Below are 16875 nucleotides of genomic sequence, written 5' to 3' on the forward strand. Positions count from 1 at the left end.
TTATTGACATTTAGCAAGATGAAGTTAAGCTAGATAAAGAAGTTGACATAACAAGTGGGTCTTGAAAAAATGAAGAGGATTTCCCCAGTAGAGATAAGGGGGAGAAGAATGCTTTCCTCATGAAAAATGAAAGTGATTCAGCACATTCACAAGGAAATACGGTGGTTACATTTGAGGAGAGCTGAGTACTTTGATTTTACTAGAGCACACAGGAAGCAAAGAAACCAGACAAATAAGAAAAAGAGACAGGGTAGCCATATTGGAAATACCTATCTAACATTCTTAGAATTTGAACTTTATGTCCTACATTAGGAGCCTAGAATTGGGACAATCTGATCTTTGCTTTAAAAAAAAGATGTTTTCAGTAGTGTCTATGTAGAGACACCACTATTTAATATTTGCCTTCAAATTAACCATACGTAGACACAAATAAGAGCAGTTGAAAAAACTTAGAAACATTTCATTCTATTTTTTATTAAGATATAAATCACATGCCATAAAATCCACTTTTGAAGTGTACAGTTTAGTGGTGGTGTTCTTCATAGACTGCACAACCATCACTGCTGTCTAATTTTATAAAAGCATCCTCACAAGATACTCCATACCCAATGACAGTCACTCCTTCTTCATCCATCCATCCATCCATCCATCCATCCATCCATCCATCCATTACACAGTATCACTACTACTAATATTAGTTAATGGTAGAAACTACCAATCTGCCTTCTGTATCTATGGATATGTCTACTGTGGATTTTTCACATGGTTGGAAATAATTATATACAATTTTCTGACTGGTTACTTTCACTTGCTATGTTTGTAGTTTCATCCATGTTGTGGCATATAACAGTGCATCATTCTGTTTTATTACCAAAAAAATCCATAGTTTGGGTATACCACACTTGTTTATGCATTCATCTGTTGATGGACTTTGGGGTTATTTCATTTTTTGGCTATTATAAATAATGGTGCTATGAATAGTCATGTGTAAATTTTGCTTAGACCTATATTTTCAATTGTCTTCAGCATATACCTCAGAGTGGGTTTATAGGATAACTCAATTTTTAACATTTTGAGTAACTGCCAAACTGTCTTCCAAACTGGCTGCACTATTTGACAATTCCACCAGCAATGTATGATGGTTCCAATTTTTCCACATTGCCTATAACACGTGGTATTGTCTGTCTTTTTTATTTTAGCCATTAAGTGTGAAGTCATTTAGCTCATTGGGTTTTTTATTTGTATTTCCCTAATGAGCAATGATGTTGGTTGAACATCTTTTCATGTGTTTGTTAGTCATTTATATTTCTACTTTGGAGAAATGTCTATTCAAATCCTTTTCCCAGGGGTGCCTGGGTGGCTCAGTTGGTTAAGCGTCTGACTCTTGATTTTGGCTCAGTTCAAGATCTGGCAATTGTGACCAAGCCCCTCAGGGGGTTGCATGCTAAGCATGGAGACTGCTTGTTTTTTTGTTTTTTTTCTCTCTCTCTCTCCCTCCATCCCTCTCTCTCTCATTCTGCCCTACCCTCTTTCTTTCTCTCTTTAAAAATAAATGAATAAATACTTTAAAAAAAGGCAAATCCTTTTCCCATTTGGTTATCTTTTTATCACCAAATTGTAAAAGTTCTTAATATATTCTGGTAAGTCCCTTTACAGATATCTCAGATATATGATATCTGATGAAAAATTTGATATATTTTCTCCTAACTCTGAGGTTGCCTTTCTCTTGATGGTTTCCTTTGACCACAATTTTAAAACTTTTGATGGGGCGCCTGGGTGGCGCAGTCAGTTGAGCGTCCGACTTCAGCCAGGTCACTATCTCGCGGTCCGTGAGTTCGAGCCCCGCGTCAGGCTCTGGGCTGATGGCTCAGAGCCTGGAGCCTGTTTCAGATTCTGTGTCTCCCTCTCTCTCTGCCCCTCCCCCGTTCATGCTCTGTCTCTCTCTGTCCCCCAAAAAATAAATAAAACGTTGAAAAAAAAAACTTTTCATCAAATTCATTTTATGTTTTATGTTTGTTTGTTTGTTTATGGTACTTTTGGTATCATCTGAAAATCCCATTGCCAAATCTAAGGTCATAAAAATTTATCCTTATGTTTTCTTATTAGAGTTTGATATTGTTAGCTCTTGTAGGTAGATCTTCAATCCATTTTCAATTAGTTTTTTTTTTTGTATATGGTATGAGATAGGGTCCAAAATAATTATGTTGCATGTGATATCCAGTTTTCCAGCACCATGTGTTTAAAGACTCCTCTTTTCCCCTTGAATTGTCTTGGCATCCTAGTCAAAGAGAGAGGGAGACACAGAAAGAGAGGGAGACACAGAAAGAGAGAGGGAGACACAGAATCTGAAACAGGCTCCAGGCTCTGAGCTGTCAGCACAGAGCCTGACGCGGGGCTCGAACTCACGGACCGTGAGATCGTGACCTGGCTGAAGTCGGACGCTTAACCGACTGCGCCACCCAGGCGCCCCTAAGTATCATATTTTTTGATGTGATTATAAAGTGATTTGTTTCCTTAATTTCATATTTAGATTGTTCATTAGCTAGTTTGTAAAAATGCAATCACTTTTGTAGGTTAATCTTGTATCCTACCTCCTTGAGGAACTCATTTAACAGTTTTAACAATTTTTCTTCTGTGGTTTCCTTAGAATTTTCTATATGCAAAATCACATCACCTGAAAATAGAGAGAGTTTTACTTGTTCCATTCCAATCTGGGTGACTTTTATTTGATTTTCTTGCCTAATTTCCCTGTCCATAATCTTCAGTAATGTTGAATGGAAGTGCCAAGAGCAAAGCTTGTCTTCTATCTAATCTTAGAGGTAAAGGTTTCAGTTTTTCACTACTAATTATATTAACAGTGAGGTTTTTTTGTAGATGCCCTTTGTAAGGTTGAGGAGGTTTTGTTTTATTCCCATTTGTTTATTCTTCTCTGTGGATAAAATATTTTAAAATAACTTGGATTTGAACAAAGTTGATCACCTAATCATGAATTCTGCACAGATTACTTGTGTAAACAGATTTTATACAAAAGACTCCTATATCAATTTTCGTGGTGTGTGCTCTCTTAAGAATTTAAGTTCTATTGCTAACATAACCAATTTCTCATTGAATATTTAAATATTTTTATATCTTTGTTCTATTTTTTTAATGTTTATTTTTGAGAGAGAGAGAGAGAGACAAAGCATGAGCAGGGGAGGGGCAGAGACAGAGGGAAACACAGAATCTGAAGCAGGCTACAGGGTCTGAACTGTCAGCACAGAGCCGGACATGGGGCTCCAACTCACGAACTGTGAGATCATGACCTAAGCCGAAGTCGGATGACAACTCAGACACTCAGGTGCCCCTCTTTGTTCTATTTACATTCCCTGATTAGCATCCTGACAATTAAGTCCATTGTACAAATTTAAGAAAATTTTTCAGAACCCAAACTTGCAAGTGTTCTGATTCTGAGAATATACTATTTTAAGGAATTAATACGTATTGGTAAAATATCTTTCAGAAAGATGATACCAACTCACATGTCCACCAACACAATATGAAAATCCCCATGCCTGGTGACCTAGGCTAGGTGTCTGTATTTTTTTTTAGTTATGACCAATTGTATATGAAAGAAAAGACATTTGACATTTTGCTATTTCTGTTTATTTAAATTAAATCCTGCATTAAGTAATAATACTTTTTCCAGTCTATTTTATCTCTCCTTAAATTACATGTTTTGCTTGTTTAAGTTTGAGGTTCAGTGTCAATAACTTACAATGAGTAATTTATGTTATAATTTTCTAAAGTTGGGGCAAAGAAAACCATTTATCAAATAAATTAATTTTTTTAACTTGAGTCCTATTTTAATAGGAAACTTAGAGTGTTTTATTTTACTATCAATATTTTTATTTTCTGAGATTCATTGGCTTGCAATTTGGTGATATTAGGGTGTTCTTCTTTTCAAATGTATTTATCTTTGGGCTTTATAATATTTTACTTAATAAACAGCACATTATTTATAATTTATTAGATATGAATACTCCAGAAATCGTTTATCTAAAAGGTATGTGAATTGCATAATTGTTTAAGAGCAATGATTTTTTTTTGAATAGTAATCTTTCCAGAATGGACATAAAACACATAAATTTTTGGCATAGACTGTATGTATATATCTAAAATGTATTACATAAAGTGATATACTGGTTGGTGCTGATATTTTGAATGAATGTATAGTTCATTTGATGAAACAATGTACAGGTAAAATGTGTGAATGTATATGCTTTACTTTATGGGCTAAATAGAAAAACTATTTCCTCCAATATGTAACCTAAGCTTGTCTTTTAGCAAATTTCAGATTATGAGAAAATCTAACTTCGCTTTTAAGAGTTTGCTCTATCATTGCATTTTGGTGAATCTCTTTGTTTATTTTTTAAGACACCCTGACCATATCAGACAGGAAATCGCTCACAATATATATGACTTGAAAGGTGTTGGACTTATCACCTCATTTATTCCTATTTAGAATATCTAAAAGATATTGGTTTATCTTTAATTGAACTGCCTCCTAAGTATCTTGTGTCTTTTATAGAATATTGATTTTTTTAAATGTTAATGTTTATTTATTTTTGAGAGAGAGAGACAGAGTGTGAGCAGGGGAAGAAGGGCAGAGACAGAGGGAGATACAGAATCCGAAGCAGGCTCTAGGCTCTGAGCTGTCAGCACAGAGTCTGGTGCAGGGCTCCAACTCACTGACTGCCAAATCATGACCTGAGCCGAAGTCGGATGCTTAACTGACTGAATCACTCAGGTGCCCCTAGAATATTGATTTTTATAATTAACCTCAATCCTAATATTTTCAGCTTAAAGAAAGATAATAGTACTAACATATACATTCTTTAAGAGACCTTAGCTAATACCACGTTTTGAATGGAACTAAATACTTAAACTAATCAATTAACTTCTCCATTAAATAAGACATTTCATGTCTTTTCAGAACAACTTGAATAAGAGATAAGGAAGTGCTTATTAACTATTATGCAGTGTCTTCTAAATTTTAGCTTTAGCTAACCAGTGAAATTTTAAAACAACTATTGGTGACCAACATTTCAGCCAACTTAATTTTTCAGATAAATTTAATAAACTAAAAGTACACTCAAAACTCACAATCTTTGCATAAAAGGGGGTATTTTTAATTTTAAATTTATTAAAAATTTTAAAAGAAATTGAGTATAGGTGATACACAATGTTACATTAGTTTCAGGTGTACAACATAGTGATTCAACATTTCTATACATTATGCTATACACCACAAATGTAGCTATCAATCACCCTACAACACTATTGCAGTATCACTGACTATCTTCCCTATGCTGTACCTTTATTCTGGTGACTCATCCATTCCATAACTCAAAGCTTGTATCTCCTATTCCATTTTACCCATTTTGTCTATCTCCCCACCCCTGTTCCTTTTGAAAACAATTAGTTTGTTCCATGTATTTATACGTCTGATTCTACTTTTTGTTTGTTTGATTTTTAGATTGCACATATGAGTGAAATCATATGGTATTTGTCTTTGTCAGTTTGACTTATTTCTTTTAGCACTTTACCCTCTAAACCCATTCATGTTGGTGCAAATGGCAAGATCTCATCATTTTTTATAGCTTTTATAGTTGCTTAATCCTCCAGTGTGTGTGTGTGTGTGTGTGTGTGTGTGTGTGTGTGTGTGTGTGTGTAAATACACCACATCTTTATCCATTCATCTGTTGATGGACACTTAGGTTGCTTCTGTATATTGACTATTGTAAATAATACTGCAATAAACATAGGGGTACATATATATTTTCAAATTCATATTTTTGTTTTCTTTGGGTAAATAGTAGTGAAATTACTGGATTATATGGTATTTCTATTTTTAATTTTTTGAGGAAACTTCATACTATTTTCCACAGTGGCTATCCAATTTACTTTCCCACCAACAGTGTAGCACCAGTTACTTTTTCTCCACATCTTCATGAATACTTGTTATTTCTTGTATTTTTGATTTTGGCCATTCTGACAAGTGGAAGCTAATATCTCATCGTGGTTTTGATTTTTATTTCCCTGATCAGGAGGGATGTTGAGCATCTTTTCACGTGTCTTTTGGCCATCTGTATGTTTTGTTTGGAAAAAGGTCAGTTCAGATCCTCTATTTTTTTTTAAACTGGAATTTTTTGCTGTTGAATTATGTAAGTTCTTTAGATATTCTGAATATTATTCTTATATACTGTATCAAATATATTTATTATTCTGCAATGCCTTAAAATATCCCAATTATCAATAGAATTGAAAGCCAAACCAAAGGTACGTTAAGAGTATTGATAAGTAAAGCTTTTCAAACAAACCAGATATGAATAATGTAACACCATTTTTTTTTTTGGAGCAACAGGAACTTTTCTGATTTATTGGGAATATAAAGTGATAGTTATTTTTTCTTTTTTTAATTTAAATTTTAGTTACTAAACAGTGCAATGTTGGTTTCAAGAGGAGAATTCAATGATTTATCACTGACAATACCTAATGCTCATCACAAGTGCCCTCTCTAATACCCATCATCCCTCTAGCCCATCTCCTATACATCATTCTCCATCAATCCTCAGTTTGTTCTATCATTGAGAGTCTCTTGTGGCTTGTTTCCCTCTCTCCTCTCCCTCCCCTTTCCCATATGTTTATCTGTTTTGTTTCTTAAATTCCACATATGAGTGAAATCGTATGGTGTTTGTCTTTCTCTGATTGGCTTATTTCACTTAACCTAATACATTCTAGCTCCATCCATGTCATTGCACATGGCAAGATTTTATTCCTTTTTATGGTTGAGTAATATTACATTGTGTGTGTGTGTGTGTGTGTGTGTGTGTGTGTGTGTGTGTGTGTGTGAGACATATTTTCTTTATCCATTCATCTGTCCATGGACATTTGGGCTCTCTCCATAATTTGGTTATTGTTGATAATGCTGCTATAAAAATCAGGGTGCATGTACCCATTTGAATCTGTAGTTTTGTATCCTTTGGGTAATATATACTTTGGATATTATCTCCCTTTATCATACATCATTTACAAATATCTTCTATTCAGTGGGTTGTCTTTTTGCTTTATTGATTGTTTCCTTCACTGTGCAAATACTTTTTATTTTAATTTAGTCACACTGGTTTATTTTTGCTTTTGTTTCCTTTGCATTAGGAAACATATCTAGAAAAATGTTTCTACAGCCAGTGTCAAAGAAATTACTGCCTATGTTCTCTTCTAGGGTTTTTATGGTTTCAGGCATCACATTTAGGTCTTTAATCCATTTTCAGTTTATTTTTGTGTGTGGTAATAATGGGTATTTTACATCAAAAAAGTAAGATGTACATGATTTAATTTAAAGCACAGTCCTCTAAACTTAAATATTTAAGGAATGATCATTATGCTGTGTTAAATTTCTTCATTTGTACCATTCTACAAACCAGACTGTAGAAATGACTAGCTACCATCTTTTGAAAAACTTGAATTAGAAAGTTAGAAAAGTGATGTTACTTGGGGAAGTGGGAATAGTCTTGATTAGATAATGAAATAAAGTCTATTCTATTAATGAGCCTTTCAAAAAAGTAAGTCTGCATTACTTTAAATCTGAAATACTGAGGTACTTGTTTAGATCATAGCATCCATGAATGTTAATTTATCACTCCATGGGTAACCCACATCATTAGTTTTAAGAACTATTTCATTTGCACTATATCCTGTGTTAATACCCACTTCTCCTGACTTGAGTGACCATAGCGACATATTAAGTCTAGAAAAGCTTATGACCCAAATGTCTTATATAGCACAAATTAATAAAACAGAAGCATGGAAGCATGTAATATTAAATTACAAAATTGGATGTGGAAACTACATCTCTCTTTGCCTAGAAAATCTCTGTCTTTGGAGTTATTTCAGCTACCCACAGTGTGTGAAAATCTTGTATCTTGGTTTATCTTCTTTGCTGGCCTCTCATATTGAATTATTAGGACATTTCATTCAGAGAAGCTTCTGGAACTTAGAACTCTTGCTGGAAATAGGGTGATCTATAGTCTATGTTATTTGAAATTGACCACTCAAAGTCATTGACAATGGAAGCAGAGAATTTAAAAAATATATTTGGGGGATATATTCATTATTTATTCCTCTTTTCCCCTTCATAGAATGCCTGTTATATATCTTTGGGATATTCTCATTTTAAAATGTGTTTTGGGGTGCCTGGGCGGCTCAGTTGGGTAAGCATCTGACTCTTGATTTCGGGTCAAGTCATGTTTCCAGGTTGTGGGATGAAACCCTGCATAAAGCTCCATGCTGAGATTGGAGCCTGCTAAGATATAACATATCTAAAATATAAATATGTATTTATAAGTATTATATATTATAAAATAATAAATAATAATTACATATTTTTACATTTTGATTATTAACCCCTTATCAGATACATTATTTATAACCAGTATTTTTAATTCTATCACCATTTATTAGTTTTGTTGATTTAATTTTATGTAAAAACAGGATCATAAAATAATATTATCTATTGTGTGGCTTATTCACTCAATATTATTTCTTTTACATTCATCCATATTGTACATGACATTAGTTGGTATTTGCCATCACTCTATAGGATTCTATTGAACAAATACATTATGCAGGTTATTTTTGTTTGTTTCACCATTGGATTGTTTCTAGTTGAGTACTATAATTGATAATGTCACTATGAACACTTTTGTACGTGTCTGTCTGTGCATGTATTTCTGTATATTTATCTGGTTTAATATTTCCTACTATTAGAATTGCTACTCCATTGCTTATATCTGTGTCTAGATAGATATTGCCAAATAATCTTCAAAATCAGTTTTCATTTTATATTCCCAGAGAATTCCAGTAACTTAGTGTTCTTAGCAATACTCGTCTTGGCAGTTTTTAAGATTTTAACTTAAAATCTGTCCTAATGAATGTATATGGGTTCTTTGAGATTTTAACTTTCTGTGGGCACTTGGGAACATGTTCAACAACTATGAATTTCAGTCAAGTGACCTAAAAATTCAACCATTTCAAAATATGCATTCTTGAACTTTCAGATTTATAATATGATTGATCATTTTAAAACATTTTGTATGCATTAGAACTAACCTATTTTAAGTGTCTTTGAAGTAACTATAGGATAACATTCCCCTTTGTCTGGCATTTAGGAATCTCTACGATCTGGTCACTCTATTTTTTCCTGTGTCATACAATCCATGATGTCTCAATAGTTTACGATACCAAAATGAGGTAATACTGATAGAGCTAAAGTTTGTCAGGTCAAATGTTCCTTCCTACAGCTACCCAAAATAAGCCCTTAGGCTTCTTCTGAGATTCCCTTCCTCATATAGAAAACCTCAAGGTTTTTGTTTTGTTTTGTTTTGTTTTTTTCTGAGTAGGGCATGATATCACATATAATAAAAAGCCATTATTGGGGCGCCTGGGTGGCGCAGTCGGTTAAGCGTCCGACTTCAGCCAGGTCACGATCTCGCGGTCCGTGAGTTGGAGCCCCGCGTCAGGCTCTGGGCTGATGGCTCAGAGCCTGGAGCTTGTTTCGGATTCTGTGTCTCCCTCTCTCTCTGCCCATCCCCTGTTCATGCTCTGTCTCTCTCTGTCCCAAAAATAAATAAACGTTGAAAAAAATTTAAAAAAGCCATTATTAAGAGCCTGAGTTTGTATATATCAGCTCTACTAAAATCCCTGCTTCCCTCACTTAATTATGATGTGAATTATGCATATGTATTCTTATATTATTTCTCCTATATGATGGATGGGATAATTAAAGTAATATAGGCAGCATCTCATTGTGTTTTTGGTATATAATAACTATACAATATCTTTAGTTGCATCTTCTTATACTTCAAAGTGGAGTACAAGCCATTTATTTTCCATTAACCCTTTTCTGTACACTTAGATTTTCTATACTTATTTAAAATGATATTTTCTTTAATTTCTTCTTTGATAAAAATTGTTTATGTAGATATGTATTTATATATATTTCTATAGATTTCTTGGATATATTATACATAATATATATCTAATATATATATTCCTTATATTTAGTTTCCAAAGCCCTTTTATTCTTATCATGTTACTTTTCATAACATTGTAGCATCCTAGGTTTGTGTTACAGATGCAGAATTATAATAGCTTCTCTAAGAGTATTATTTATAGATTTTTAATAAAAAATGCCTTACAATCTTTGTGTTATATATTTTCTTATAGCTTTGTTTTTCCATTTATGTACTGTGTTTCTGTTCTCTGTATTTCCAATTAGAGGTCCTGTTCAAATGTCTGATCATCATGAGCTATCCACTCATTTTTAAGAATGAGACATAGGAAAGCACATTGGTCAATCTGTGTGCATGTATAGGGCTTGTTGATTAGTGGATTTAATTGAAAAGTGTTTTCAAAAGCTGGGATGCTTGGGTAGCTCAGTTGGTTAAGTGACTGACTTTGGCTCAGGTCATGATCTCATGGCTCATGGGTTCCAGCCCCGCATCAGGCTCTGTGCTGAACACTTGCTTGGAGCCTGCTTTGGATTCTGTGTCTCCTTCTCTCTCTGTCCCTCTCCCGCTTGTGCTCTGTCACACTTTGTCTCTTAAAAATAAATAAATGTAAAACAAAAATTAAAAAAAAAGGAAAAGTGTTTTCATTTGGAAATTCCTTAAAACTTTATTATTTCTTTATAGACTGGTTAGTTGTCACAGGAAGTAATTGCAGCCTCCTATCTTGAAAATATTATCCTGGCTGCCAGGTTTCTTGGAGAAGGAAGAGGAAAGGAAACCAGTACAATATATAGAATTCTTTTTTTTTAATGAGATAAAATTTATATATAAGAAAATGCACAGATTTTACATGTAGAGTCCAATGACTCTCATAAAAAGTTAAGATATCTGTAACCTCTCCCTCAAATACAGAATTTATTCATCACCCTAGAAAGTTCCCTGTTGTCCCTGGCTCATCGGTTGCGTCTGCACAGAGGTAACTTCCATGCTGATTTCTATTTACCTGAACACTATAAGCTTAGCTTTCTTTTTTCTTCAGCTCATCAATTTAGTTGCCACTTGTCTCTCTGCTTTCTAAGGTTTCAAAATTGTTTTACTGCCACATCTTATCCTGTTCTCTTTCTTTGTTAATTTTCTCTTTAAATGCTTATTTTAGTGCCATTTTTGTGAGAATTTAGAAGGAAGCAGAAGTAACCATGATTAACCTTATATTTCAAATACACTTTTCAAAGTAATGTCATAATTTGTCTCACCATATTTATTTAGTTATTGAGCCATTATTCTCATATTTAATTATACAAATGAGTTAAATCTTTTACTGTTCTAATATTGCCATTGCTCTTTTGAGAACCTGGGTAGATATTTTGGGCTTTTTTATAGTATTACTTTTACCACTCTAATCCTTTTGTGTCAGCCACAAATAATTATCTTTAACGTTGTTCTATCACCATAATCTTTGTTTACAGCATTAAATAACTTTTTTGCAGATTGTTTTACTTCCATTATTATTCACATCTATTAATACTATGCCATATAAAGAGTTATTTATTGGTGTAAGTACAAGATCCCTCTGAAGATAGCTCTTGGCTGACCTTGAATATATTACTGCATGATAAAGTGGGTTGTGACATGTCAACACATTTATTTTCCTAGTATGACCATATGTTCTCAATCTTTATAAACCAAACTAGTAAAGATATTAATATTTTATAGCCATGCAAAATATATCACCAAAACAAATTGATTATAATTTCTTTCATAGTAAGAACTATGTGATTTATCTATCACCTTAAGTATATAGAGATAGATATGTGATATTCTATAAATGCTTAAATTATTATGGCTTTAGGTTTCATCTTCATAATAAATATTCATGGTCTTGCTTCATAGATTAACAAACTGTGGCTTATGGAGATCATAATTGCTCTAAGTTCATAAAACTATTTACTGGCAGTCAAGATTATATCCCAGTCCCTTATGGTTGATCCGGGGATTTCTTTTGAATTGCCTACTTTACCAAATGGCTGCCTACATAGGCAGATAACAGAATTAGGGGGGAAAAAAGAATGGTCATCCAGCAGAACACTGGCAATATTCCCTGAGCATCTCACAGGGAGGACTTACATATTTATAGGTTCTTGTATCTCTCAGTGACTCTGAGACTCAAGTCCAAAAATTAACATAGTAATGCTTCTAAATATAGGGGAATGTTGTGGTTTTGTCATAATCAGGAAGCTTTACTATAACTGACTAAAGAGTAGGGGGTTCCTGCTTCAGAATCAAGGCCCTGAGTTGCACAGGTCTTAGTCTTTATACTTCAGTGATTACCTAGCCTTGTCCCCTTCCCCCATTCTGATTAACACATCCAATGAAATGTGGTGCATTGAATCAGGCATTTCAAGAATACAGATTATCTTAATGAAATATAAAAAAATCTTGGTGGGACAAATTTCCAGAGATCAATAATGTTCTTAGTGAAGTAACAGAGCTACCGCAAGGTCACCTACAGGGGCACCAAAAAGAAACTCTGAACAAGACACAGCACTCCCTAGAGATTGGTCTTATCATGGGCTGTCTTGACTCTGTGTTCAGTTGTTCAGAATAAGTCAACAGTGAGGAATATGAGAGCAGTCAACTTAGTACTACCTACCAATGCCTGATACCAATAAAGTAAAAGTCACAATGTTAACCCTCACAAGTTTGGCTGATTTGAATCCTGCCTTCTTGCTCTTTGACTCTTCCTTGTTTCTCCATCCTCAAAGAAAGCCTTTAATCTAGCTAATAACAGTTTTTTCCCATAGACTCTAAGTGCAAAGAAGCCAACTAAGCCTGCCATTAGGCTGGTGAACAGAAGAAAAAGGCATACAATATGTGTAAGTGAATATTTTATAATATTGGTTATAAGTCTATAAATTGGAAATAAGTATCCAAAAAAAAAGTAACTAAAGCCATATAATAAAGTATTATCCAGCTATTATAGAGATGATCTAGAATTAAATTCTCAGGACCCTAACATATACTTGATACATGAATCATGCTACTTTATGGAATGTAGAATACTATCTATATCTAATTTGTGTGTGTATGTAAGTATATTTGCAAACAGAGATATGGAAGGATTATGTCCAATATATTACAAGTAATTGTTATTGGTCAAATTTAGGTTGATAGTCACTTTTCCTCATTATTATATTCCATTATTTATTTTCAAAAATCAAATAGAATATGTATATAAGTCATATAAATACAAAATATGAAGTAACTTTCTTATTTTTCACATGGGTTGCTTCAGTAACACTGGTGGTATTCATAGACTCTATCTTGCCACTTTGTAAGTACAATTTTTTTTCTAGTAGATTTCATGCGCAATCCAGGAATGAAGCTCAAAACTGAAAGTCATTTAGGATTGACAGCACCCAAATGAAACAAAGAAAAAAATATCTCCCACACTTAGTCATTTTATATTGAGTTATTGAGTTATATGTAGTTACTAGAGTTATTTTTATACAATTGTTGACAATTTTAAATGTAGCACTTTGTAGACAGCGTCCTGGGTAAAACTATTTCAAAGCAGGTAGGTGGAGAATCATCACCCAACTCTATCCTGGTGTCTTGATCACTGGGCCTAGATTTGCTTTTGCTTTATCATGTATAGAACATAATTTGAATGTTTGACTCTTACAGTTGGAAGCACTTTAGTCCAGTGCAGTGAAACAAGACATCGAATGGTTCCAAGCCAGCTAAGAATTGGTATGTGAGAAAGAAATAGCTTTGCAGAGTCTTATATTAATTGCTACAATTTGATTTAGAACTAGCACCATTTTGCTAGACTTAAACAAGATTATTTAAAGCAAATTACCCTGAATTATCACTGATAGTATTCCCATAGAATTTGGATTTTGTTTGCTACTGCAGGTGCACATGAAGATACCTAGTTGTACATTGTTTCAGCTTTTGGATCTGTCGTTATGAGCTAAACAATAGAAAATCAAGTTTCTTGATTCCAAAACTCCAACAGGTGCATCCACCTATAAATCAAAAGCCCAAGTCAAAAATAGTTGTACCACTGATATACTCACAGCTCTGGAGACAATCTCTGAAGTATTTACACTATGGTGTGTTGAATCTTCTGAGTGACCCATTGAACAAAATACATGCAAATTATAAAGTTACATTTCACCAATGAAACCAATGCCTATAAGACTGAGCTGTTTCCTTTAGGACTTGTTTCCTCACATAGTTTTGTTTTCCTTCTAGTGTAGCCTTTTAATATTAGTGGGAACTTTCAATATTGAAAGTGTGCCTAAGAAAAAAGTGTATTCAGGGGCAAATTTCTTACTTCCAATAGGATTTCTTGCATTGGAAGGAAATGCAAGTTACAATAGAAGCCAGCATTTGCCAAATATTTATCAAATTTCTACTCTATGCCAGGATCTCTGCCAGTCCCTAGGGAAAAATAGCACAATGGACAGGGTGCCTGCTATGATGACACTTTGATCCCCATGAAATATAGTTGCTTTTAGGTGTTAACAGGACATTACTTTGAAAAGAACACACTTCAAGGTAGGCTGACAGGATACCCTTTTTCTACCACTTACTAATGAGTGCACATGGGAGCGTAGCTATACTTAGATTCACTTTCCTCATTTATGAAATGTGGACGATGATAGTTCTTGACTCAAAGGGTTGTTCAGCAAATGAAATGAGTTAATACATACCAAGTGCTTAGAATAGTCAAAGCACATGCTAAAAATTCAATTAATGTTGGCTGTTTTTTAAAGCTGAAACTTCATTTGTGTTATTTAGGCAATCAGGAATGGTTTGCAAATATTTCCCCTCAAGATTCTGTGGATAGAGATAGAGGTGGTTCTTATTGGAAGTTGCACAGGCTAGTTATCCGATCCTTTACACTACAAAACCTTGAGCCTTTAATATTCATTTCTGATTCATTGCTTACTCAGCTGTTAACTTTCTTCAGGTGATTATTTTTTTTCTCAAGTGATTATTTTAAAGGTGCATTTTCTGAACTTATGACTGACCATGTCCTTCTGCTACATTTCCATATAGAAGACAATTGTAGTGACTATACAGATCTTGGGGATGACTGTGGCAGCTGCTGTTGGAGCCTGCTCAGATCCCTTCAGCACTTAGATTTCATTCAGTGCACAATACCTAGGCTTCCCATTGCTAGTATTTGCATCTCTTTCCATGAGTTCTTTCTTTAGCTGGCAGATCTCACCTTGCTTACTTTGCCTGTATAGCAGTGAGTGGGAAATGAAATTAATACTGCTCAGAGGCAGTGCTCCACCAATGAGGAAATTCTCATTTCCTTGAGAATAGGATGACTCTTCATTACATGTTTTGTATTATTTCTCAGTTTCCTAGAAGGATAAGATGCAATTACCCCTGGAGAAGACTTGCACCCAATTTCTTTCCTGTCTTACTTTTGTATTCCCTTTCGATATTTCTTGGTATCATCTCCTAATAAATTATGCAATTTTTTTCTGAGTTGCTATTTAGAAGAATCTAATTTTAAGACCATTCATTTACTTTGAAAACTCTATAAACCTTGTCCATTTTCTTGTTGAATCTAGAGTTGCAGAGAGTCTTCAATATTCATTGCTACTTATCATTTGTCCTTTATCCTCATAATTCCAAAAGTTGTCAGCATGTTTATAGATATGGGTCTTTTTTCCTTTTATATTTTCTGGAAGTTTTTGAATTTTAATCTGTATATTCAGATTTGTAGCTATCACTAAGAGTTTTCCTCTATTAAACATTTATTATTATTTCTGTTCTAGTTCTGGTCTCATTTTCAGAAATATCTATAATTCTGGCACATATTATCCTCTAGTTCTAATATTCTCAGTCTAGTTATCTCTGACATTCAGGAATTTTTCTCCCTGCATGTAAGGAGAGTTTGCTTATCTTTCATGTAATTGATTTCATTTCCTAGTATAAGTTATGTTGTTTTCACAACTTCCAGAGAATTTTGTTTTCACTTACCCTGCAATTATTTTCATTATCACTCTTTTTATCACAAGGCAAAGTCCTTTATTTCTACTACTCAAGATGCGTATCTGCTCTTGTTACCTAGAGATCATGACATTTAGTGTCTTACTAAGGTGAACTTATTTTCTCCAAACTTTTGAAATATTTTCAGGTTTCTGTTAGAAACTCCCTTGGTCTACAGTAACAGTTTCCAGTATCTCATATAGTATTTCTTTGGAAATACAAGAGAAATCTATCCTGAGTATGTAGTTTGTCACATGCTGATTTGTGAATTGCCATTTTCCCTCTCTTTCTGCCTTTATACTGGTGAAATTCCTCTTCAGTTCTACACTTCAATAGTCTAAAGATAGGCCCAGCTCTTAGTTTCATTTCTAGAGGCTGGATTTTATCTGTTAGTGCTTGCCTGGCCTGAGATGAAAACTTAACAGGATTCCATTGTTTATCTCTCTGATATTCAAAACATGTGGAATACATGAACACAATTCTTATGTGTATGTATATGCATTACATATGTATTTCCTGTCTTATTTGAAAAAAATATTTATGATAACTCAGTCCCAATATAGCAGGTGTCGCTCTGTGTCCAATCCTGTTTATAGCACTTTAGTTTGGTAACACACATGTATACCACACATGTATAAAATGTACCTCTTCAGGCAGCCTTCTTTCTCTGTAGTTTTTCTTTTCCTTTTCATTCTTTTTTTTTCCCCCATGAAAGTTGCAATGCCTGAATCTGTGTAGGTACAGGTGAACAAATGGGCTCTAAGATCAACTACTCAAAGGCAGTTATACCATAAAAGGATTTCTACTCATTTTT

The 16875-nt window shown here is 33.9% G+C and overlaps 1 long non-coding RNA gene across 5 annotated transcripts in view; it reads left to right on the top strand.

The window, feature by feature from the left end:
* LOC123379189 overlaps window positions 1–16875 on the top strand; it is a 316516-nt gene that overhangs the window by 38753 nt on the left and 260888 nt on the right. For 3 of the 5 annotated variants that reach the window (XR_006583365.1, XR_006583363.1, XR_006583362.1), the window contains exons 3-4: window positions 12848–12919; window positions 13731–13796. The exons of 1 other annotated variant lie outside the window; for it this stretch is intronic. This is a non-coding gene — a long non-coding RNA (uncharacterized LOC123379189). Of the gene's footprint in view, window positions 1–10618; window positions 11023–12847; window positions 12920–13730; window positions 13797–16875 lie in introns of those variants that run through there. One more of the 5 variants, XR_006583366.1, reaches the window with a different exon arrangement.

This window comes from Felis catus, chromosome A1, assembly GCF_018350175.1.
Source record: "Felis catus isolate Fca126 chromosome A1, F.catus_Fca126_mat1.0, whole genome shotgun sequence".
Classification (NCBI taxonomy): domain Eukaryota; kingdom Metazoa; phylum Chordata; class Mammalia; order Carnivora; family Felidae; genus Felis; species Felis catus.